The sequence below is a fragment of the Equus przewalskii genome, chromosome 29, assembly GCF_037783145.1.
Source record: "Equus przewalskii isolate Varuska chromosome 29, EquPr2, whole genome shotgun sequence".
NCBI lineage: Eukaryota > Metazoa > Chordata > Mammalia > Perissodactyla > Equidae > Equus > Equus przewalskii.
In genome coordinates, this window is record NC_091859.1 from 7,262,996 (window position 1) to 7,289,377 (window position 26,382).

Consider the following 26,382-nt stretch of genomic DNA (forward strand, 5'->3'; position numbering starts at 1 on the left):
TTAACACTTATCAATAAACATTAGATTGCATCATATGTACTTATCCTTCCAATGCTAAAATTAAACCATGGTAGGAGAATTTAATTATTAGAGACAGCTATATTTAGATAGAAAAGGTAGGAACAAAATCAAAGTGAATGATAGCCATAGTATAAAGGTCACCTAAAAGAAGATAACTATATTTTGTGTGTAAAGTAAATAACAATAAAATGGGTGCTCACAGGATGTGCTGCTTAGATTTTTATGTTTGCTACATTATCTGGACTTAGTCCTTTTAAAATCTGTGGTACAACTTTGGAAATTCATTCCTTTATTTATTTATTTTTGCTGAGGAAGATTAGCCCTGAACCAACATCTGCACCAGTTCTCCTCTATTTTGTATGTGGGTCACCACCTCAGTATGACTGACTAGTAGTGTAGGTCTGTGCCCAGGTTCCAAACCCTTGAACTTGGGCTGCTGAAGCGGACCAAGCCGAATTCAACCACTACACCACAGGGCCAGCCCCTCATTCCTTTATTTGCTCTTCATTCTTTATTCAATAGTTACTATTGAGTACTTACTGTATCCATTGTCCCAGAGAGATATAGAAGTGCACAAAGCACAGCCTCTATCATCAAGTAGCGTATATTTAGGGTAATTACAAATATTTTAGAATGTTCCCTTTATAAAGAGAATAATAGTACTTTGACTTAGTAATAGAAAATCTTTGCAAGATACTCATCTCATTACCCATGGTCAGAATCACTTTATGTTTTTATTTACCAAATGATTGAGAGTTTTATCACTTTCTTTGGGACACTGGGTAAGATGAGCTTCTCATGATCGTTATTATTCTAAAGCTAAACCATATTTTATGACTTAGGGTATTTCCTAGAACACTAAAGAAGGAGGCTCCTGTAATCTTACTATAGCATAGTACTGGTTTTGGAAATTCACTCTCTGTGTTCAAATACCAGCTCCACCACTTAGTAGCTACAGGTGGTAGCCAATTTAGTACACCTCTATATGTTTTCACTTCTTCACTGAGTGACTGGGATAATCAAATGAGTTAAAGACACAGGATCTTTGTTTATGTAACAGTTCCTCGTTGATAGTAGGTACTGTATTCAAGTTAGCTATTATAATTATTTGATGGATTTCAGCCCATTATTTCTAGAACCTTATTAATCTTTGATTTGGATGCTCTCATAGATGCTAGTCTTTATTTTGTTCTGAAAACTTCATCATCTTTCATAACACTGAAATATAAGTTGTGTAGCCACAAAACAGAGGAAGTGGAATGCTTTAAAAGCCAGCAATATGGTTTTAAAGATATCATGTAAAGTCTAAATTTAATAAGACTTTAAAACAAATGATTCAGCTATCTGAATAATTAATACTAATTTTAATTTACTCTAACATTCTGATTTATTTTCTTATTTCTCTGCACCAGGGCATTATTTTGGGTTGAATTATTCATTTTTGTAATTGAGAATGTTGGCAGTGCATGAAGGAGCTGCGTTCAAGTCTATTTTTGCGACTTACTGGCTGTGTGACCTCAGGAAGACAATTTAAACTCTTTGCTTCAATATCCTCATCTATTAAAATTAAGATAATAAATTCTATTTCATAGATTTCATATGAGAATTCCAACACATGTTTATTAGGTGTTTATTACAGAAGTTAATACAATAACATCAGCAAAGGGTAATTTTGTTGTTATGTTTGCTGTTAAAGTTATCTCCTTTGCAATATTAAAGGGGCATTCTTTTAAAATTATAAAACACATATGAGTCTGCAAGGAACAAAGAGGAAAGGAAAGTGTGAAGGAAGAAAGAAGAGAAGTGGAAGCTGATTAGAAACCTTGAACACAAGATGAAATTTGGTTTTGAGACAGACAGAAGTAGGCATGCTCTGGGAGGAGTCCACCATGATCTCTCTCTTTGAAGGCCGCTTCCTCCTTAAAGCAAATACTGAAATTCAACAGTCAATAGCATGACTCCCTTTCAGAGAGGTGAAAAGTAAGACGAGACATTTGACAGTCTTTGTGGCTGATAAGTAAGCTGAATCAGTGTGCATTATGATATGAAGGTGCCAAAAAGACTTTCTACCCTACCGTGAAATTACTTTCTTTGGAGTCACAAATGGGGTCATTTTCTCCAGAGAAAATAAATATAACCAAACTGTAGGCTAAGCAGGTTTCCAGAAATAAATTATATCTAACACATGTTATCACATGAACCATTTTAAAATTAAGGGCAGTTCTATGTTGCTGCATAGCAAAATGATACACTCTTATTTTTAAAAAAGTGATTAACATTTTGTATTTAACATCTGAAATTGAAATTTAAAAATCATTGTTTCATCAAGGAAATATCAGACAACAAAATTGCTTATTTTACTGCTTTTTCCCCCATGATAAAGAATATTTGGAGTTTTCTCATTTTAGAACCTCAATTATTTTCTGTTAAAAAAATTCATATCCACCATTTTAATTGGCTTTATTGTTTGAGTCATTCTTTTGCAAATCCCATAAAAATCCCTTTATAATACTGACATGGAATATTAATGCTAACATCACTTAGCCTTTCAATGTCAAATCTTGTTCTGCCTCTAATAATAAATATATCCCAATCTTAGTAATAATGATTCTTATATCAGCAAATGTAATTCATGGTAAATATCTTACCATTTTTCTCTTTCTGTTAGAATTTAATGCTTACATAAACTACAGACAATTTTATTTCTTTCCTATTCTAAAATATGAAGAATCTGGTTCAGCATATGCTCCATTGTACATTTGAGCAATTTATGTCCCCTGTTCTTATGGTTAATATGAATTGTTTAACCCTGCTTTGTTTTTATTTTTCACTTTCAGAAGAGTCCTGGCAAAGCCTATGTTTATAAATTGGTATGAAATATTTCAGACTGAAGAAATAATAATGTTTCTAAACAAATACTCAAAATACATTGGTTTGCTAATTCAATGACCCCCAAAGTGATATCGTATTAATATTCGGTAGTCTGAAATGTATGGTAAGAAATAATTTTTAGCAGCAATTTTGCATGTTGCTCAGGGTTTTTGCTTATCCAATTTGTGTTTGCTTGTAGCATTGATACAATTTGCTATAACGTCTCCTGGGGAGTTATTTATTTTGTATTAGGTATGTAATATTTGAACTATGAAGAATTTGGCCTTTCATTTCTTTTTTCTCTTTTGGACTTTAAAATATTTTTTTCTAATTTTAGGGAAGGTTTTCTTAATGCCCAAAAATTATGTCTTAGAGCACTATATATATGATAGAATTTATAATATCACTGTAGTATGAAATGCAAGAATTTTTATTTATCTAAATTATGTCCTTTAACATAATTCTAGAAAAACTGGATTTGCATAATTATATAATTATTAATATATTCATTGTTTCCAATTATGATGAGATTTGAACAATTACCAGTAGATTTTACAAAAGGCAAAGCCAGATTTGTCCTTCAGTGAGAAAGCTGAAACAGTAGAGAGAATCCAGGCAGTCCCCAGCCTATGAAAGGATGATGTAGCAGAGTTTGTTTTAAGATGTTTTCTTTCCACTTCATGTGATGGATATGTACCCAGAGTGGTTGCACAAACCAACCCATGAAAACCCACAGTCTACGCTGAAGTGCCATATTCACGGCATGAGGAATGGGGACTGGACGAGCGAGAGGGAGGCAGGAGCAACTCTTTTCTCCATTTGTTCGAACACTCAATCGAACTGCCTGAAATTTGAAAAATAAGTAGACCTGACTTTCCATACTGCCTCATCTCTTTCTAACCTGTGCCTTTTTCCTGGTGTAATTCTGCTTCCCATCTGATACTCTCAAGCTGCCTTTTCTTTAAGTGTTTTTGGCTTCAAATTTCCCAACCTCACTTTTCTTTTGATCAGAATACCTCAGTGCAGCTGGTATGAGGGAACTTCTAAGAAAAAAGGAACCGACTCAAGTATTCACACCAGCTCTGCATTGTCTCTGCTCCCCCCATATACACACACAGTTGTTAGCCCAAATAAGCACATGGCGTAAGGGGTTTTAGGCATTGTGAGGTCCTGAAGTGATGGACTTAAGTGGTAGGGGTGAAGATATTCGGGGGCAGGAGCTACAGGTCCTGGAGGCGGCATAGCTGCACTGCTCTCAGGTGTTAGATTTCCTTCCAATCCTCTACTTAGAAGCCCAGAATTTCTTTATTTTAACACCTACAAGTTTTCCCACTCGTTACTGTGAGGCTTGTGATAGAAGCCCTGTCAATGAGGTATAGTAGGCTAGAAATTATCTGTGCTTTTTTCTCCTTTAACGTAACTTATTTAAAGTACATCATTAAATAATACTATTATTCTACATTTTATTTTTTTATTTCTTTTAAATACCCAAAATATGAAAGCATCAATTCATGAAGTAAATATTTGTGTCACTCTGCATAAAGGAAATTATTTTATTTGTACCATTGCCTTAGTCAGTTGAGGCTGTTATAATAAACTGTCATGCGCTAGGTGGCTTATAAACAACAGAAATTTACTTCTCACAGCTCTGGAGGCTGGAAGTCTGAGATCAGAGCACCAGCATGGTCTCGTTCTGGTGAGAGCCCTCTTCCAGGTTGCAGACTTCTCATTGTATCTTCACGTGGCAGAAAGAGGGCAGGAGAGCTCTCTGGGGTACCTCATCCTATTCACAAAGGCTCCACTCTCATGACCTAATCACCTCCCAAGGCCCCACTTCCTACTACCATCACACTGGGCATTAGGATTTCAACATGTGGATTTGGGGGGTACACAAACGTTCAGTCCGTTGCAACCATCTGTGCTGCCCACTCTATTTGACAACTCAGATCAGGGAAATAATCTTCAAATTTTAACTTTCAATTTTTGCCATAACTCTGGATATAAATATAATTACTTTATTTTCAATAATAACCTCGCTAGTAAGGATCAAACAAATGCTGTGCTCTTTCTGAGCTGGCATCAACAATTATGGAAGTGACACAACGAGGCCAGGCCAGTCAATGGCGCCTCATTTTGCCAGGCTCTGGCAGGCAGTCCCAGCCAGCCCATGCCTCTGTCCTAGAACTCACAGCAGCAAGAGTGTCCACCGTTAACTGAACACTTACTTCTTCCTGAGCACTTTACATGTCATTTCCCTGTGAAGTTCATATTCAGATCCATATTTCATAGATGAGCAGACTGAGATTCTGAGAGGCAAACTAACTTCGTCAATGTAACATAGCTTACAATTTTTCAGCGAGATGCAGACCCTGTATAATGCTAAAACCTGTACTCTTAGACACATGAATTTCATGGATTTACACCAAAATGATGTTTGAAGAGCTTCTCTCTGCAAGAGAGGATGAACTCCCTGAGGCAAATCATCTTTGTGTCCCAGACCCTGGCACAGAGTGAGTGCACAATACTAGTTAAACCAAAGTGTTGACATTTTTACCCAGATCTATCACAGTGGTAGCTTTATTAAAACTTCTTTTTTCTCTTATTTTTCTTCACTAACGCTACATTAACCCACATCCCCAAACTCTCCAATACAATATGCTTTTATTTTCAAGAGCTGTATCTTTAGCCTTTTACAAATCTGTAATTTGTTTCTGACCTTTTTAAAATTGTGATAAAATATACCTAACACAAAATTTACTGTTTTAACCATTTTTAAGAGTACAGCTCAGTGGTATTAAGTACATTCACACTGTTGTACAACCATGACCGCCATTCGCCCCCAGAACTGTTTCATCTTCCCAAGCTGAAACTCTATATCCACTAAAAATAATGCCCTATCCCCTCTCCCCACAGCCCCTGGAAACCCTCATTCTTTCTGTCTCTATGAATTTGACTACTCTAGGTGCCTCACAGAAGTGAAATCATGCAGTATTTGTCCTTTGGTGTCTGACTTATTTCTCTTAGTATAGCGTTTTCCAGGTTCATCCATGTTGTAGCATGTGTCAGAATTTCTATCTTTTTTAAGGCGAATAATATCCCACTGTATATATATGCTACATTTTGTTTATCTATCTATCTTATAATGTATTGAATAATGTAGTTGTCTGAAGCGGAGTCTTTTTGCCAATTTCCTAACCAAAGATGCAAATATAGAAATACAATGCGTTTGTGACTTGTAAGACATCTCTTTTCATGTTGTATACCCTAAAATTAATCACAGAAAACTACTTCAGTATAGGCAATCAGCAAAAGAAATAGACGAGTTTAAGATAATTTAGGGCTTCTGAGTCATAAATATGCCACATTTTAGCTGCTCAGAGTAAAATTAGCCAGTCTTCATTTGATTATCTGATGTTTTTATACATGGACCATTTTTTAAAAGATGTGCGAAGCTAGGGGTATTTTTAAATTACCATTTCTCTAAAAATAAATAGAATAATAGGGAGAGGATTTTTGACTCAAAATAGGAATGCAAACTTACAGCCTTCAACTTTTCTAATACTACCATTCAACTTCTAGTCTGTGTATTATGAAATCTTATTGTTCAAGAACTACTGGGTGAATCTTAAATCAATAAAAAGGAAATCATTTATTTATTCACTCCATATTTTCAAACATTTCTTATGTGCTTACTAATAATTTTATAGCTAGCATTTATTGAATGCAAGATACACACGCACGCATGTATGTGTATATCTGTATATATCTTCTGGTAGACAAGCTTTATCACCATTTTAAGGTAAGGAAGCTGAGACTTAGGTTAAGTAATTTTTTCAGTTAATAAGTGGCAGAGTTGGAATCTGAGATCAGGACTTCTAGACACAGGCTTGTTGCTCTCTGCCACCTCATGCTGCCCGCTACGTGTCATGGGTGGTGTTATACGCAAGGCAAGAGACTGTCTCCACCCTGAAGTAATTCACATTATGGTGGAATGGATGCACATTCTAAAATTAATTATAATATAATAATACAAAAATAAGAAGTACTTGGACACCAGGAAGTGGACGTGGCTTAACCCTGCCACTTTAAAAAGGCAAAAACTTTCCACAAGAAAGAGCATTCCATTTGGACCTTGCATGACTTACGTCCGTGCTGGTTTTCCACTTTGATTGCTAAAGAATTTACTTAAGCACCTGGTGCAGTTGTTTAGGTTTGAGGCTATAATGAGATCACAAAGGTCAAAGTAAAGTGTTTGAATTTTATCTCTGGCCAGTGGAAAGCCACTGTTTTAATGTTTTTCATATCTTTTTCTGCCTAAGCTCCCGTTCTATAGAATCCTTAGCAATAGAATAATAGTAGCAATAAAAAAAAGATAAGTTTAAGAAAAATAATCCTTTTGTTAGCTTGTGTTAGTTTTTAACATTCTTGTGTTATAGAAATGAGTAAAGCTTTTAGGATGACCTTGCCTCTCGTTCAGAACCAACACGTCCCTCAGGTGATCCTCAGTAGTATGATCCATAATAACATTTTGTTGTTATTTTCTGACCTGTTGGGGGAGGCGCTAAAGCCTGCTTCCCAGGGCCTGTGTTGCTTTAAGTTACTGTAGTGAGAAAATTTCACAGTGCTGTCATGCTTTTGGTTAATACAGTTTTGTGTTTTGCTTGGGAAAGACAATTCTGATAGTGTCCTATTAATTCAGATGTTTTCTGACAGTAGCTGCCTACCAGGTTTGCCTTCATTGACTTTTCAATGTTCTGTTACAAATAACTTGCGTGTACAAGTTGATAGTGAAGGGCATAGAAGGTTCCCCACTGCGCGTGAAGTTGGAGCAGCCCTGAGCCGCGGGGTAGTGAGTGCTTGTTATCATTCTGCAAACCACCCGATGGTCCTGAGCTATTGCCATAACAGAGTTGTGTTCTCTCTGTTATTCTTTTTCCTTCTCCTCCTTCTTTTATTCTTCCAGACATTCCAATGCATCTCTTACTCTTTAAAGATTTAAACTTCATTGTTAGAAATTCCCCATGCATACTGAAAATTGAAATATAAAGTCATAGATGTTTTCTTATTGTTTCAACACCTGAAATCCAAACTCACTTGAATTGCGAGACTTGTTTTGTTAGTAAAACTTAAAAGAAATCTTTTTTGTTCAATTTTTCTAAAATCGTGTGTGGTTAGAAATGTCTCTTATAATCATAATAAAAATAACTATCATTTATTGAATGCCTACCACTTGCCAAGCTCTGTGCGTAACAATTTTCACATGTTATCTATAATTTTGACAACTCTACAAGGTAGGAATCATTACCTCATTTTACAGAAGAGGAAACTAAGACTCTGAGAGGTTAAGTCACTTATCCAAGACGATAATAATTACTTCTAATTATTCTAATTATTCCTTCTAATCATGCTTGACTTTTAGTTACCTAAAATGATGGTAATATTGTTTGGATTTGCAGAGCACTTCACGATTTGCATAGCAGTTTCACATATGATACCTATTTTAACCTCACAAAACTGGTATCTCTACTTTGCATTTCATCTTACTCTTGGTGAGATCATCTTGAGGCGCTAGATTCAGAAGTGGATTGTGGATTTCCTTCTGCTGAAATACGACCCTTTGTTAAGTTAGCATTATTTGTAATAATTGTTTCATTTTACCACTCTTAGCTTATGTTTGTGTTTTATCAGGGCAGAAGGTGACTGGAGAACTTGCCTGTTGATACCCTTAAAGGATTTTTGGGATTTTGCTTACCCAGCCAACAGTTGCCTGAATCAAAGGCATAATAATGTTTTTGAGACCAAACTGCTATGCGCCAGAAAACTATGTAGGAAATACATGCATAGCTGCTGTTTTCTGCTGTCTCCTATCAGGATCACAGCCCATGGCATCCTTGCCCTTTAAAGACATTCCAGTCTGTTCCCATACCTCCATGTAAAACAAAGCAGCCTTTTCATTTATATACATGAATAAATACAGGCGAGATGGGAGGGAAAAGACACACAGAGAGAAAGGAGACCTTACAGTACTACACAAAGATAAGATAACATGAAAATGGATTGCAAACATATTTCTGTCTCACCACTAGTAGTTCCAAAACCCAATGACGTCAGAGTCTCTGAAATAATTTAGGAATGGGAAGTAACAGTGGGTAGTTGGAACAATAAACAAAAGGTTGGAAGATTAAATAGATAAAAATAATAAAATAAAGATAAAGCAACATGTATGCTACCCTCCACCCGACATGGGAACGCAAAACCATCCTACGCACTGTTCCAGAAAGTACTATATTCTTTCAAACACTAGAGCTTTGGCTCAAGGCTTTGACCCTTCTTTTGCTGACCTAACCTCCTCCTAGGCTGAGTTAGTTTCTCCCTTTCTTCTCTGTTCCCAGAGCATCTGGTCCACACCTCGACTGCAGCACTCATCTAATCTGCCAGACCTGAGCAAAATCAGCGAGCAGTGCAGTAACCTAGCCACCTCCTCCCCTCTACGACTCCAGAGAGCAAGCTAGCACCTTGAGCACAATGCCTAGCACACAGCAGACAATTCTATTCAGTTATTCAGCAGTACCAGACCCGTTGCTGGTACGAAGGGCTATACTCAGAGAATGTTTAAAGAAAGGAAGAAAGGGAAGGAAGAAGGTAGGGAATGGAAGAACAACGGGAGAGAAAAAAAGACTAAGGGAGGAAAGGCAGGCAGGCAGGCAGACCAAAGATGTAAATAAAAATGTAATGATTTAATGTACCTATATTATTTCATATAAAATTTGTTTTCTTTCAACAAAGAAATTTATTTGAAAAAAATACATATTTCAGAGTGCTTTAGAACTCACAGTGGAGATGAGAGAAATGAGATTTATATAGTAAAAGTCAGATCTTAGATTTTTTTGCCCGCTAATTTGAAAGTTTATTTTTCTTACTACTAAAGTGTTTGCACTTTCGTATATGGGAAGACAAGATATTTGTTCACCCCTCAGCAAGCAAATTTTAGAACCAGACTCTTTTATATGTTTTTGTAATGTAACAAATGAAGTGAGGAGGCAAAAGAATTTTTTCTCTCAATCTACAAATTACTGCATTAAAATATTCTTAAGTAATGCAAAATCGACCATCTACATGTGTGAGTGTGTGTGTGTGTGTGTCTGTTTTCTTTATAGTCTCCGAAACTGATTATGCCAATTTCCACCAGTGCTCCTAACAGGAATTAACTTTCCCCACATAATTACCATTACCATTTATTCTCCCGCTCAGGCACTCCGTAGCTTTAGTTTCTCCTATTTTTCCCTCAGCCCTGTCTTCATCAATCCTAAGAAAACCCCTGATTTTTCTATGGCTTGTAGAGTGTTGTGGGCTTGCATGCTGCCATTCTGCTGCTCTTCATACATTCTGATTAGAAACTCAAGAGTAGAGTGTGTGTCAGAGGAGGCTTCCTTGCTCTGCTTAATGATTGAGACTTGATTTCAATTCTTGCCATACCTGTGAGCAGGCAGCCTATCAAATAAAGCCAATATTTTACTTTTCTTCCTATCTCTCTGCTACTGAAAAACAAATATCCCAGTAACAATAGTTAGCAGTCACTGAAGACAAGAAGATAAACAGAAAAATAAACAACCTTGAGGAAAAAAATCAAGGATGAGTTTTGAATATTTATCAGTCTTTGTGTATTTATGTGCATGGAAGATGCTGTGTGAATTGGTTTGAATTTTTCTTCTTTTCATTATCTTGTGGTTTAATTGGTAATGAGCAGAAAATTGAAAAAGATTAAAAAAAGGAGGGGAGGTAGGGAGAGGAATAGTTAGTGCTCTAGATAAAGGGCTGCAAAAATTACAAAAAAAAACAATTTATTCACAAGATAGAAAAAGATATTTAATAAAAATGAATTGCATTGTGAGTTATAAGGAAAAGACAACACACATGCACACCCACATGCACACGCATATTACCCACACACATGATGTACTGATCACACTCACACAAAGACATGCACACATGCATGGACTCCACACCCCCAAAAGCCCAAACTACACACTTGCATATACACTCACAAAGACAGCAAAGTTATGCTCCCAATTTAATTGGCTAAGGATACAAAATTTTGCCAGAAGCAAGGTAACCCCATAGGATAGTAGTACATCTCACAGTAGCTTTGCTCCCAGAGGGAGCTCATGGCTGCCTATGACTGGACATGCAACCAGATCTCTAAAGCTTAAGTATTTTCCAAAACTGTGCTTTCATATTCCAGTGTACAGTATCATTCCGGAAAATCTAAAATTTACAATCTATTTGCTTCAGGTTAACAGTAAGTGTCACATCTTTTGGTTCTCAGAGCAAACTCTGTGACATCTGGGCCATGTCATCCTCTAGAGAGAGAAAGCAGAGTCAGTGCCCAAGAGCCATGAGCAGTATTGCATTGCCTTGCATTAAATAATGTGGATTATACTTAGTCTGGTGCTGAATTTATACAGTGGAAATCATAACCCTTGGCCTCGTAAGGTATAAATGAAATAGTGTTTGTAACCACCTAATACAATGCCTGGTACATAAATGATTTTCAAAAAAAAGTAATAGAGAAGGGCGAGGCATGTTTCACCTCTTTGGGATAACTGATGATTTCCAGCTGCTCTTGGTTTGGTTGATTTCCCTCATATAGTCCACCAGCCTAGAACCAAAATAAGCAATTGCATTTTCCAATTTGATCACCTTTTAGTATCCTAAGAAATATTAACAAGGGCTACTGAGTCCACATGAATATGTATCTGAAATCTGAATAAAACCTTAAAACTCAAGGATAGATCAAAAGAAAACATTACATAACTGTCACTTATATATTTCTTCAATGCAATCGTAGAATGTGCTTTTAGATCGTATATCCATACACTGGAGAAACTTTTCTGCTATGACAAGCCAGTTTGGTTGTGAGATTCACCTCAGCTTATAAAAATAAACATGCTTTTTTAAAAGAACAGAGGTTCCTAAAAATTCTTTGAAATCTTAAGAAGAATATAAGGTTATAGATGTTGCTTAAAGGTATTTTTATGTTACTAAAACCATATAGCTCATGCCTATCCATTCTTTCAGGTGTCCCTCATACAAAAATACACTCATGGGTATTGAATTCTTACAGTTGACTTTAAATTCTTCTTGCTGCATTTAAGCAGAAAAATACAGTCATGAAACTGTGGAAATGGAACTTGAAGATGTGCACTTCAATGCCATTTAAATATTAAAAGTATTGGGAAACTATATCGATAGGCACTTTCGAGAACCAGTTCTAGGTCATTTTTTTTTTTAATTAACCTTGGGGCCAGCCCAGTGGTGTAGTGGTTAAATTCACGCAGTCTGCTTCAGTGGCCCAGGGTTCACTGGCTTGGATCCTGAGCGTGGGCCTGCACACCACTCATCAAGCCATGCTGCGGTGGCATCCCACACAGAAGAACTAGAATGACTTACAACCAGGATATACAGCTATGCACTGGGGCTTTGGGGAGAAAAAGAAAGAGGAAGATTGGCAACAGATGTTAGTTCAGGGCCAATCTTCCTCACCAAAAAGCATTAAAAAAAATTTTAACCTTTAAGCTGCTTCACTGGGAGTCCCTTAGAGAAAGACTTCTTATAAGCTAAGATCACATGAAAACCATAGCTTTCAAAATGGCTTTATTTGAACTTTGAAGAAAATAACTAACAAGATACGAACACAAGCAAGGCCCCAGATGATTCTCTCTAGAAGTTAGTTTGTAAGGAGACCTTGTAAGGTAGACTCGTTGGGGTTTCCAGGTAAGACATCAACATCAACTGTGCTTTCCTGCTCAGTGGTGTCGAAAGGCAGAGGGGAGAAGTCAGGATGTGGGCACCAGGTCCTGGATTTGAAAGGTTCACTTATATGTCCCCAATTCATTATCCTACCATACATCCTCCCCTAGGATCAAACTGCCCTGGACTACAAATGGAGACTCAGAGGATATATTTGTTCAAGACCACACAGCAAGTGGGAACTGGTGTAGAATATGTTGCACATGTGCACATTTCAAGGGGAGCATGATCATTCAACACTATCACCTCTACACTCTTATTTCCACAAGCACACACTCACGCAGCAGGCCTGAAGAGGAGGCAGGAGCACGTACACCTCATGCCCAGAGCTCCTGCCTTGCTCTGAAGTTCATTCTCATTAATCTGATTTGTAGTTGCAAAAAGCCAGGCCAGAAAAGTCCTTTGATTATTTTACGAAACCCAAACACACTTGTCAAACTCAACCATGCAAAACAGCACAAATTAAGTCAACTTTCACTCTGGTATTTTTTCCAAATAGAATGAAGCCTCTGGTGGGCTGGACAGCTCTATTTCCTGCTTTCAATTTCAGAGAGTACAATTAGTAAATCAAATTTTAAAAAGCTGTCTAAAATAATTAATTAGGTCATAATTACTCAGAAACATATTTTATAGTGTACTCTAATCTAGTATCTGGTCTACATGCTTGAAAAGGGTATCAATTCCATTATTAAAGAATTAATTATAATGGAGCCTAATCCTTCGATGATGGAGGTTGAAAAAAATTCTCTAGAGAAAAACTGTTCACATATGTGAAATAGATAAATTTGTCAGAGCTCAAGACTGCTCCTGTGCTCTGGAATTATTTTCTGCTTATAATATTATTCCTTTTTAAACCTCTTATAGACATCACCCAACAAATAAATGTCTCATAAAAAAGGGCCCTCTGTCTGAATGTATTATCACATATGGACAACTGATTTTCCTTCTACTCTATCTCAAACATTTTCAATAATCAGTACGGTGGTGCAATAAAAGACAAGGTTAACTCACCTTTGGTGAAGATATGTGCTATATCAGCCACTGGACTGAGGAGTTCTATGCACATTATCCCATTTAGTCTAATAATATAAAATAATTGTGTAATCCTGTGAGGGAGGTATCATTTCTACAGACTGAGGAGTAGAGATTCAGGGAGACTGAACAATTTTCACAGTTAATAAGGACGAGATCGAGGAATTGAATTCAGGCCTATCTAATTCCAAATACAGCCATTCGTTGTTTTATTGTTCTTCACTTTATTGCCCTTCACAGACATACGATTTTTACAAATTGAAGGTTTGTGGCAACCCTGCGTTGAGCAAGTCTCTCGTTGCCATTTTTCCAACAGCATTTGCTCACTTTTTGTCTCTGTGTCACATTTTCACAATATTTCACACTTTTTCATTATTATTGTATTTGTTATGGTGATCTGTGATCAGTGATCTTTGATGTTACTATTGTAATTGTTTAAGGGTGCCACAAACCACACCCATATAAGACTGCAAACTTCATCAGTAAATGTTTTGTGTGTTCTGACTTCTCCACCGACAGGCTGTTCCCCCAACTCTCTCCCTCTCCTCATGCCTCCCTATTCCCTGAGACACAGCAACATTGAAATTAGGCCACTTAACAACCCTACAATGACCTCTAAGTGTTTAAGTGAAAGGAAGAGTCCCACGTCTCTCAACTTAAATCAAAAGCTAGAAACGATTAAGCTTAGTGAGGAAGGCATGCCAAAAGTCAAGGGAAGCCAAAAGCCAGGCTTCTTGCACCACTTAGCCAAGTTGTAAATGCAAAGGAAAGGTTCTTGAAGGAAATGAAAAGTGCTACTCCAGTGAACACACAAACGATAAGGAAACAAAACAGACATGGTTGATATGGAGAAAGATTTAGTGGTCTGGATAGAAGATCAAACCAGCCACAACATTCCCCTAAACCAAAGCCTAATCCAGAGCAAGGCCTCACTCTCTTCAGTTCTATGAAGACTGAGGTGAAGGAGCTGCACAAGAAAAGTTGGAAGCCAGAAGAGGTTGGTTCACGAGTTTTAAGGAAAGAACATCTCCATAACATGAAAGTGCAAGATGAAGCAGCAAGTGCTGATGCAGAAGCTGCAGCAAGTTATCCAGAAGATCTAGCTATCATCATTAATGAAGGTGCTGCACTAAACAGCAGATTTGCAATGCAGACAAAACAGCCTTCTATTGGAAGAAGATGCTATCTAGGACTTTCATAGCTAGAGAAGAGAAGTCAGTGCCTGCCTTCAAAGCTTCAAAGGACAGGCTGACTCTCTTGTTAGGGGCTAACTCAGCTGGTGACTTTAAGTTGAAGCAAATGCTCATTTGCCATTCCAAAAACCCTAGGGCCCTTAAGAATTATTCTAAATCTACTCTTCCTGTGCTCCATAAGTGGAACAACAAAGCCTGGATGACAGCACATCTGTTTACAACATGGTTTACTGAATATTTTAAGCCCACTGCTGAGACCTACTGCTCAGAAAAAACAGATTCCCTTCAAAATATGACTGCTCGCTGACAGTGCACCTGGTCACCCAAGAGCTCTGATGAAGTTGTACAATGAGATAAATATTGTTTTCATGCTTACTAACACAACATCCATTTTGCAGCCATGGATCAAGGAGTAATTTTAACTTTGTTTTTTCCACCCAAAGCCCCAGTACATAGTTGTATATCCTAGTTATAGGTCATTCTAGTTCTTCTATGTGGGATTCCACCACAGCATGGCTCTGTGAGTGGAGTGTAGTAGGTCCACACCTAGTATCTGAACCAGCGAACCCCACGCTATGGAAGTGGAGCCACGAGCTTAACCACTTGGCCATGAGGCAGGCCCCAATTTTAACTTTTAAGTCTTATTATTTAAAAGATACATTTTATAAAGCTATAGCTGCCATAGTAGTGACTCCTCTGATGGATCTGGGCAAAGTAAATTGAAAAATCTTCTGGAAAGGATTCCCCATTCTAGATGTCATTAAGAACATTTGTGATTCATGGGAAGAGGTCAAAATATCCTCATTAGCAGGAGTTTGGAAGAAGTTGATTCCAGCCTTCATGGATGACTTTGAAAGTTTCAAGACTTCAGTAGAAGTAACTGCGATATGGTGGAAACAGCAAGAAAAACTAGAATTAGAAGTGGAGCCTGAAGATGTGACTGAATTGCTGCAATCTCATGATAAAACTTTAATAGATGAGAAGTTGCTTCTAATGGATGAACTAAGAAACTTTCTTGAGATGGAATTACTCCTACTGAAGATGCTGTGAAGATTGCTGAAATGACAATAAAGGATTTAGAATATTACGTAAATTTAGTCGATAAAGCAGGGGCAGGGTTTAAGAGGATTGACTCCAATTTTGAAAGTTCTACTGTGGGTAAAATGCTGTCAAACAGCATTGCATGCTATAGAGACTTCGTTTGTGAAAGGAAAAGTTAATCAATGTGGCAAACTTCACTGCTGACCTATTTTAAGAAATTGGCATAGTCACCCCAGCCTTCAGCAACCACCACCCTGATCAGCTGGCTGCCATCAACATCAATGCAAGACGCTCCACCAGCAAAAATTACAACTTGCTCAAGGCTCAGATGATGGTTTACATTTTCAGCAGTAAAGTATTTTTTAATTAAGATATGTACTGTTTTTAGACACAATGCTATTGCATACAATATATTACAGTATAATGTAAACATAACTGTTATATAAACAGGGAAACCAAGAAATTCATGTGACTCACTTTATTGCAGCATTCGCTTTATTGTGGTTGTCTGGACTCGAACCTGCTGTATCTCCAAGGTGCACTTGTATCACCCTATTTTTATTATTTCAGTGTTTGTCACACTTGGGGCCATGGTAGCAAGTTTTATTGAGGGTTCATGAGTACCATGAGACCATTTTTTAAAATTCTGTCCTTTCATTTCAATGATAATCTAAAAGTGTATATTTTTTTGCCATTTATGAATACAAAACAGCTACCTCTCAGTACTCATTCAAAAATGGAAAACATTTTAATAGACTACAACTTCAGTTGTTAAGTCATGATTTCTCAAACCCTGTCTGAGGGATCCTCGAAGATGTTTTGTTTTGAAAACTGCCTGAGAATGACTCATGCTTATAAAACCATGTCCTGCATGGTCATAGAATATTCCTCATGGACTCCTGAGCACTTTAAATTAATTTTTCAAATTCCAGGTTGTATTTGTTTATTTTCACAAGCAGTAATGATCTTCAAGCTCCACATGTTACAATATTAACAGGTGTAAAGAAATATCCAGTCACAACTCTTGAGTTTGAGTTATATCGTTATTCAATAGGGGAAATTTTATTTGACCAGCCATTAGGAGCCAACATGAGCAACTGAAACAACATCAGTTATTTGATTAAGTGATTCTTAGAGAAGATAATTCTTCTTGTTTTATGCATTTAATATTATTACTTAATTTTAACGAGACCACTGAGTTCTCTCCTATGTATTATTTGCTCCTGGTTGACATTCATTTTAGTGAGTTTCATGAATTTTGGTGTGATAATATCTTTACCCCATTCATATGCTAGTACAGTATGCTTTTATTTGACAAATAGCTGTTTTCAGTTGAAATTTTAATACCACATTCACGAGAAATCAAACAGAAATACTAAATACAGTTTGTTTTGTCAGTGAGGTGGAGTTTTAAAAACCTTTCCATCAGAAAAGCTATATGAAAGAGATAATAGACGAAAGATGGGAAAATAGAATTACTTCACATCCTAATATTTACACAATACAATATAACTTCTTACTAATTGCAAATAGAAAAAAAAATCTCTTCTTTTAAAGACATAAGTCATCCTCTAGAGACTAATTGTCAATTTTAGTAAGATCCAATAGTAGAAATCCTCTCTGCAAATTAACCTAAAATTTCTCATCTGGAGCCACAGCTTTGTGTGTGTGTATTCTGTTCCTAACATTACTGTCTTTAATATAAAGGCTCTTAAGTTAGATGAAGACTAATTTTCTCCAATCTTCTCCTTCATGGACTATGAAGAAGAACACCAAGGGGGAGAAATATCTATTTTTTAAGCCCCTGCTCATTTTTTTTAAATGTTTCTTTTGGAAACATTAGATCTAGATCCTAAAGCAAATTAAATTTTAAAAATTCAACTTATAATAAATGGTAATAACACCTGAGATCAATATAGCTTACCTGTACCCATCCATGTCACAGAGAATATAAATATGAACCATTTTGATACCCTTCCTGGATATTTAGGCCAAAGAGGATTGTAAAACCAAAGCTGTAGAATTCAATAAATCAAAAACAGCTAATAATTATAGAGTAAGGGGAAAATTGTTGTAGGAAATGTGTTTCTCGGAAGAAAGAGAACAGTGGTGGCAGATGCTCATCTATAAATGGCAATGAGTAATGTGAAACCAGGAACACAGGTAATGTGCCTGCTGAGGGTTTCACAACAGTATAAACCACAGCAGCTAAAAACTCACATCCATAAGTAGACAAATTAAGAACATCTTTAAGTACTTTTTCTTCTACTGATTGTTTAGGCTTCACAAAATATATTACATACACAACTGAAGCCATCAATCTGACGTAAGTTCTTATTTAAAATTTATTTTTGAAAAATTAAGAAACTTTTTATTTTCCTACATATTCTTTTTGTATTTGTGTATATACATTCTTTTTTTTCCACAATTGTGTTTGAAGGCTGAGACTAAGTGAATCTTTTCTTTTTAACATTTTATTTATGGATATTATAACATTAATTTTAACAGTAATTAAAATTAACATTAAAATACAAAAAAGGATCTAAAGATTCCTGTGGATAGAATGATGGCTACTAAATACTACTTGTATGTGACTTGACATTGACAGAAAAATATACAAGTATGTCTGGCAATGGATGCATAATACATACAAAGCATGGATATGGCCAGATGTTAAAATTCTTTTTTTGGAACTCAGTCCTCTTGGCAAACATGAGTATTGTGTAACTCTTTATATTTTAATTGGAGGAAAGTGCTTGAGTAAAAGGATAATTTTTGCTTTTATCTCTTTCCAAAAATACATGTGCTGCTGTTTTGGGATACAAAATGGAAAAATCGAACAGAAGTGAATTAAATTTCTCATTGTCCAACAGATTCAATAAATAATAAATAAGAAAAAGAAATACAAAGAGATACTCAAATATAACCTTGAACATAATGCTTTTCAGGGTTGCAAGAATTTTCAAAATGCTTTCCATTTTCATCATCTTAAATTTTTCAAAAGCTACTTAAGATGTCATAGATAAATAATAGTGATTCCGTAATGACTATAGTGTGTCCTGTGAAAGCTGTTTATCACCAATTCCTGCTATTTTATATAATGGACCTACCAATCTACAGAACGTGTGACATGCAAACTGACCAGGACAGACTTAGGAACCTAAGGACACATCAGTGCAAGAGTAGCAATTTGTCTCGTTTTAGGATTTTTGTCTTCAAAAATGCATTATAGGCCTCAAGAAATTTTAACGACACCCCTGAGAGGTGATTTGCTGTTATCGACAATTTATGGTGAAGAAAGTGATGGCTAACTAATTTACCCAAGACTAAAGAAAGTCAGATTACGGTTTTTCATTGCAATTTTTTAAATCCGATTGATTATTGGCATTGAATTAACTTTTTTTTTTAACCTCTCAGTTTTCTTGTTTCAGAATGTTGCGTCATTTGTTACTACAAATCTATACTTGTGGCTATACTTGTCCTTGGGATTGAACCTCTATTTTAAATTCCTCTTTCCGTTACTAACAGCTTTTTAAAAGTTTTTCTCCTCTTTTTTCTTAGGCTTCATTTTATTCCAGAAAGTTAAACTAGAAAGTTATATTAAAAACTACTTGGTTGGAGCCAGCCCAGTGGCATAGTGGTTAAGTTCACGACTCCACTTCAACGGCCTGGGATTCACAGGTTCGGATCCCAGGGATGGACCTAGCACTGTTCATCAAGCCACACTGTGGCAGGTGTCCCACATAAAATGGAGGAAGATTGGCATAGATAATAACTCAGCAACAATCTTCCTCAAGCAAAAAGAGGAAGATTGGCAACAGATGTTAGCTCAGGGCCAATCTTCCTCACACACGCACACACAAAATCTCCTTGTTCATCTTTAGTTTAGCCAAAAGTTGATATTAATAACAGCTGCAAGTGGTAGAAAATTCTTCAGGTTCTGTGTACGTAAGAGTAGATAACTCAGACTGAGGTTCCCCTCAAAGTATAGTCTGAATATAGGAAGAGAGTTTTCCCTTTCAATAATGAAGATGTATAGACAAAAGAGAACAGGTGACTTGAAATCCTGACCCTCTCTTTCTGAAGAAACTAAGTCTGAACTCTAAGTCAAAAAACAACATAAAAATAGAAGGAATTCAGTCTGTGTTCAACTTTGTGTTGGTGTTTAAAAGCAACAGACTCTTCCTCTTTGGTACATTATTTGGCTGAAGTATAGAGAAACCTTTATAAGTCAATACTAGTTTATCTAAAAATAATTTATTGATTAATTCACATTTATTTACTATCTTCTATGCCAGACACTATTATGAGTGCTGAAATTACAATAATTAATGATACGTGGACCTTCCTTTAAAAGTCTCAGTCTAAGAGAGAAGAAGAGGAGAGAAAGAGTAAAAAGAAAAAAACAAACTCTAATAAATTTGCACTAAGAGAGTACCAGAAGTACTTACTTTTGTGGACAGTAAACATTCTAGATTGGAAAATTGGATCCCAAAGAAAGAATTGTTCTTTAAACACCTGTTGAATTTCTTTTCCAGGACTGCCATAACACATTATCACAATTTTGAATGGCTTAAAACAACAGAAATTTATTCCCTCAAAGATCTGGAGGCTAGAAACCCAAAATCAAGGTGGTGGGGGGCCATGCTCACTCTCAACCCTCCAGAGAAGCATCCTACCTTGCCTCTTCCAGCTTCTGGTAGCCCTAGGAATTCTTTGCTTTGTGGTAGCATAACTCCAATCTCTTCCTGTCTTCACATGGCTCTCTTCTCTGTGTCTGTGTCTCTTTTCCTCTTCCTATAAGGACATCAGTCATATTGCATATAGGACGCACTCTACTCCAGTGTGACCTCATCTTAATTAATTACATCTGCAAAGACCTTATTCCCAAATTAGGTCAAATTCACGGGTATCAGGGGTTAGAACTTCAACATACCTTTTTAGGTGACACAGTTCAACACACAACACTAGGTGCCCACTAAAACACTGGATTCCTTCCCTCCTTCATTTAAAAGATAATAATGTTTTAATTTAAAAATTAGACAGTAAAATAATTCATCAATTTTTTTGCAGTTCACAGCTCTATATATGGGCTTTTACATATACAGTCCTCAGTATTTTATTATTATCCGTAGCATTTATTATTGTCTTTAAATATGAAAAAGATGATCTCTGAACAAGAAAGAAGGTGAACTAGATTTAATTGGCAATTAAAGTGGGGCTGAAAAAGAGCAATGGCCCTCTAGAACAGACTAATCATGGGTATTGTGGAATCACTCTTGCTGGTGATTCGTTTAAATTGGTAAACTAATGAAATATGATGATGAAATCTTGCACATAGCTGAGGAAAGGTATTAAATGACCTACTGGGCTAACTTCAGTGGCAAGAATTTATATATAATAAAATTTGAAATTTTTAAAAGTAGTGTGACACATAAGCAGCAATGATTACGTAAGATTGACAAATTTTATGTCATAGTTATTATTTACATTTATCATGCATGTCCAACCTGCAAGTATACTATTTTTTAATATTTGAGTTTCCTTTAGTCTCTAAAAATGCATAAATTGTATGTAAAAATACTTTCAACTTTTTGCTTACCTTAGTTGCATATTACAAACTTATTGTATTTGGCAAATTCCAACCTATATGCTAGACCTTGTGGAGAAACGAGACATTTGCCATGACACCAAGGAGCATATTATTACTATGAGTGCTCTATTCGTATAAACATGGACCCTAAGAGAGTTCATCAAGATGAGAATTGAGGATGGGATGGACATTTCAGGAAAATGGAATGATTAATTAATTCCTTCAACCAATATATGTTGAGAGCCTGCTGTATGTCAGGCACTAGTCAAGGCACTGGGAATTCAGCCTTGAACACAGTGTTCCAAGTTCCTGCCCTCCAGTAGCTTTAATTATTGGCGGGGGGTTGGAGGGCGTAGGAGAAGCATTTCCAGATAAAATACAGGACTCTTTGTTAAATCTGAATTCAAGGTAAACAACGAATACATTTTTAGTATAAGTATGTTCAGTGCAATATTTAGGACATATTTATACTAAAAAGTTTCCTGTGTTCATCTGAAATTCAAATTTAACTGGATGCTCTGTATTTTTATTTGCTAAATCTGACAATCCTAAATTGGGGAGGAGAGAGACAGAAAATGAACATGCAAAAATGTAATATTCCATGTGGTGATAAATGCTGTGAAGAAAAATAAAGCAGGTTAACAGAAGTGAGAATGCTGTGAGTGGAGGGATCACCGTTACATGTATCAAAGGGAGGATCCTCCAGTAAGAGGGCATCTGAACAGAGAGCTAAAGGAAGCGAGGGCTAAGGGGAGGGCAGGTGAAAATCCCTGAGGCAGGAAAATTGTAGGGTTCCCAGGGAACCAAGAGAGTCCAGTGTGCTGGAGCAGAGGGAGCAAAGGGAAGGGCCAATTTTGGATTGCCCTTTCAAAATGTATTAGCCAGAATTAATTCTTTGGCATTACTCAAAATATGGCCTTTAGTTACATGCTTGTGTCTCTCTCTCTGTCTCTCTCAGCCTGTTTCTCTCTTTAACTATGCCTCAGCTTGTGTGTGTGTGTGTGTTTGCATGTATAATCTTACTTATAGACTAAACACAAACTAATGTCTGCTACGAGAAAAAATAATGAGTTACTTAATTATTCTGGGCCTTATTTACACTTGTGTCGTCAATTTTGATCATTTGCTTATTTAACTAAAATGTTCTGCTTTCATTATAGTCATTAGCTTCCATCTATAAATAATAATGTATTCACATTCCATAAGTATGCTAGAGTTCCACACATTTTGCATTTTGCAGCAGAGGCCAAGGCACAGGGAAAATTTCTATTTAATGAAACCTCTAATCAAATCCTGTGGTTTACTAGCAATTGGTTAACCTTCAAAATAACACCACGTAGCAGGATTCTAATGCCCCAATTTGTTAGTCTCACTCTTGATTTTGAAAATCGGCCTCTACTTGACGTTCTGTCACACTATATACAGCCTAGCTCCTGCCCTAGCAGCCCGTATGTCCACACAGCTGTGGTCTGTGTGGCCCCAACATGTGAATTCAGCACTCACCCCAGTTTTAAACATCAGAGATTTGAATAGCTCTACATCCAAGGGACATCTGTACAGCATGTGTGTTCAGGTTCAGCTTCCATCTTAGTGCCTAAATCTCTGACTTGGTGGCTTCCTAATGCAACAGAAAACTTGGAATTTATGTTTTTACTGTTATTGACTCTTCTAAAAACTTACTTGTTCTCTGATCTATGGCCCAGTTGTTGAGATAATTTTACCTACTAAAAATTTTATGAGTAAAACATCCAAGTATTAACCATTATTCATCATTGACTTTTGCTCCTCCATAAGCTGGGACATCCAAAATCAAATTCTCAGACTCCTATTCATGGCTTTTCACTCAGACTTGTGTCCTGCTGTTGTCATGCTTCTTGATGTGTCATGGTTTGCCTGATAGACTGAACTTTCTCTGAGCGTCAGTATGTGGATCTGCTCTTAGTGTCCACTGAAGCTCACTTCATGAATGTGATTTCAGATCCTACTGTCCCTTTCTGCTCTCATTGGATTTGGCAGGGCCAGGACACTTGGGCATAAGGTAAGCTCCTCCCTTGTTCCCAGTAATGGGACAGGTTGGATATTGCTCTTTACTTCTTGTTTTCCAAAGAGTGAGAATAAAACCAAAATTATTATGTACTTCACTCTGAACTCCCAAATCAAAAATATCATTATAAATATCTTACATCTCAAAGATCTCTAATTAGATGCACCACACATATATTGTCACATACTTCTAGAACCAGACATTAGAAGAGTATATTTGTAGAAAACTAAAACCTTAACTAAAACATTCATAATCTCTTCACTTTTACCTACTCTTGCAAAAGAGATAACATGAGTTCCGCCCTCTCAATTTATTCAATCCCTTGCTTCCTAGCCAAAGTCATCAAGGCTTCTGAATTTCGTAGTGATTTTCTCTTTTTGGTCTGTGCACCCACTCTCCACCTTTGTTACATCTCTTTTGAATTTTTCCCTTTATGCCCACTGGAACTTCTCCTTTTTATGCTAGTCCAAGCAGGTTTTTCTGTCTGGCTCTGGCAGACATTAGCTCTTTCTTCCCAGCAAGTGTGTGTCTCTGAAGCCTGATACACAGTTTAGCCAAAGAAGCCTTTCCCGGTATAAGTAAACAGCCGTGTTTGACTAGGTCTCAGGATGAAACATGTAATTGTCCTTTTTGCTGTGGGGAAGTGCTTTGAATGCTTTAATATTTATGTTCTAGGTCTAAAATTTCTACTGTTAATTGTGTAAACTTAATCTCCAAGTGTTAGTTTCCTCATTTGTAAAGAAGGATGTTGGCTATGTGATCTCCAAGGTCATCTAGACTTCTGCAGTCTGGGATGCAACTCTTCATCACATTTGGCAGAGCCTCTCCTCTTTATAAACTCAAGTCTATGGAATCAGAGTGAAAATGATCCCAGGCACGAATTTGCTATATAAGGATTTCTATCTTCATAGTCATATATTCATTTTTTAGAAAACCGTAGAAGAGGTAACTATGCAAATTAGAGATAAATATTTAGTAGATGATTATCAATAACAAACTATATCAGCTTTAAGAATAGAGAAAATATTAATAAACTTTCCTGAAAATAAGTACCATGATATTTTATATGTTGTTACCTTTTTAGTTTCTGTTAATCCCTTACTCCTTTATTTGGAGGTGAGTACATACACAGTTTTAGATTTTTCAAAATTAAGTAGATCAGATGAAATATAATTGTGGTTCTTGTTCCTCTGTTTTTGCTTTTCATAGTGGATGCTACAAATGTAAAACGTTCAGTATAAGTCTATTTATAAGAATATTAAATGTGAGGAATATTTGTATCATAAAGCTCATCTTCCAGAATTGGCTACAAACTAATAACGTTTAAGGAACATATTTGAAAATGAAGACTCAGCCAGTCACATTATCTTGGAGATCCCAAATTGTTGGAATGACTGGTTTTTAAAATTAATTGAGATGATTTCTTAATTTTCTGTACAAGTGTGCCTAGTGCACCAGGAGCTTTGTCTTCTCTATACTCTCACTTGCTGGATCCACCCTGTCAATTCCTCAGTCAATCCCAATGAAGTTCAAATGCTTTATTGCAAGCCTCAGCCCAGCAGTACATAGGATCTGAATGTCTTGCTAACGTGTCCAGTAAGTTCTAGCCCTGCATTAATTCCCCGGTTTGAGCCACTGTATTGACCTACCATGGAGCTTCTGCTTCAGGTTGCTGCTAGACCTAACCTCCCTTGGATAAAGCCTTGGCCCCACTTGGTTTTTGTCAGCCCCACCTCTAGAGAACAAGAAGCTATTTGTTCCGACAGTATTGCCATGTTCCTTCCAGGAATGGGCTTCTCTGCCCAAAGACACAGCACTGACATCTAACTAATTTTGACCTTGAACTACTGCTTATTCTTCCACAACTATGACCCACTCTTACTTTTGGATTCAACATGAAGATAAACCACACAGAGATTTGCCATTTTACACACGACAGCTCCAGGGCAGCTAGTCCTGTTTTCCAGGTTTTTGTCCATATCTCTTTCCATTGCCTCTTGTGGATGAAATGGCAACCTGACCCATTCTGACATTTCCAAAGAGGAAGGGAAATTATGTAATTTTTTTAGTCATTCATGATTGATTTGGGCATTCAATGGGAAAATAATTGAGACTGTTTATGGATATCCCTCTCTTTTTTTTATTTTTTTTAATTTATTTTTTTTTTTAAAGATTTTATTTTTTTCCTTTTTCTCCCCAAAGCCCCCCAGTACATAGTTGTATATTCTTCGCTGTGGGTCCTTCTAGTTGTGGCATGTGGGACGCTGCCTCAGCGTGGCTTGATGAGCAGTGCCATGTCCGCGCCCAGGACTCGAACCAACGAAACACCGGGCCGCCTGCAGCGGAGCACGCGAACTCAACCACTCGGCCACGGGGCCAGCCCCATGGATATCCCTCTTTTAAAATAAATTGTATTAAGGAAGGTACTGAGGTGGTCAACCATGCAGAGTTTTCAAAGATAAAAACCATTTGATAAAGACATAAACTTTGACAAGAACATTATGTACTTTCTGATTTTCCACCTGTTTTTGCTTTTCCAATATGTTGTTAGCTGAAGAGGACTATAAAAAGCTGAAAATAATGTCACATAAAAATAAACATTGGTGGGCCAGCCCCATCGCCAAGTGGTTAAGTCCGCGCGCTCCGCTTCGGCGGTCTAGGGTTGGGATCCTGGGTGCCGACATGGCACTGCTCATTAGGCCATGTTGAGGTGGCGTCCCACATGCAACAACTAGAAGGACCCACAGCTAAGATGTACACCTATGTACTGGGCGGGT

At 36.8% G+C, this 26,382-nt stretch overlaps 1 protein-coding gene across 10 annotated transcripts in view; it reads left to right on the plus strand.

Moving 5' to 3' along the window:
• The window catches only part of SYT1 (synaptotagmin 1), a 518,535-nt gene that overhangs the window by 176,380 nt on the left and 315,773 nt on the right, over positions 1-26,382 (plus strand). For 4 of the 10 annotated variants that reach the window (XM_070600576.1, XM_070600580.1, XM_070600574.1 and 1 more), the window contains exon 4: positions 23,540-23,599. The exons of the other annotated variants lie outside the window; for them this stretch is intronic. The gene's annotated coding sequence lies outside the window, so the exon portion shown is untranslated. The remainder of the gene's footprint in view (positions 1-23,539; positions 23,600-26,382) is intronic. 10 annotated transcript variants of the gene reach the window in all.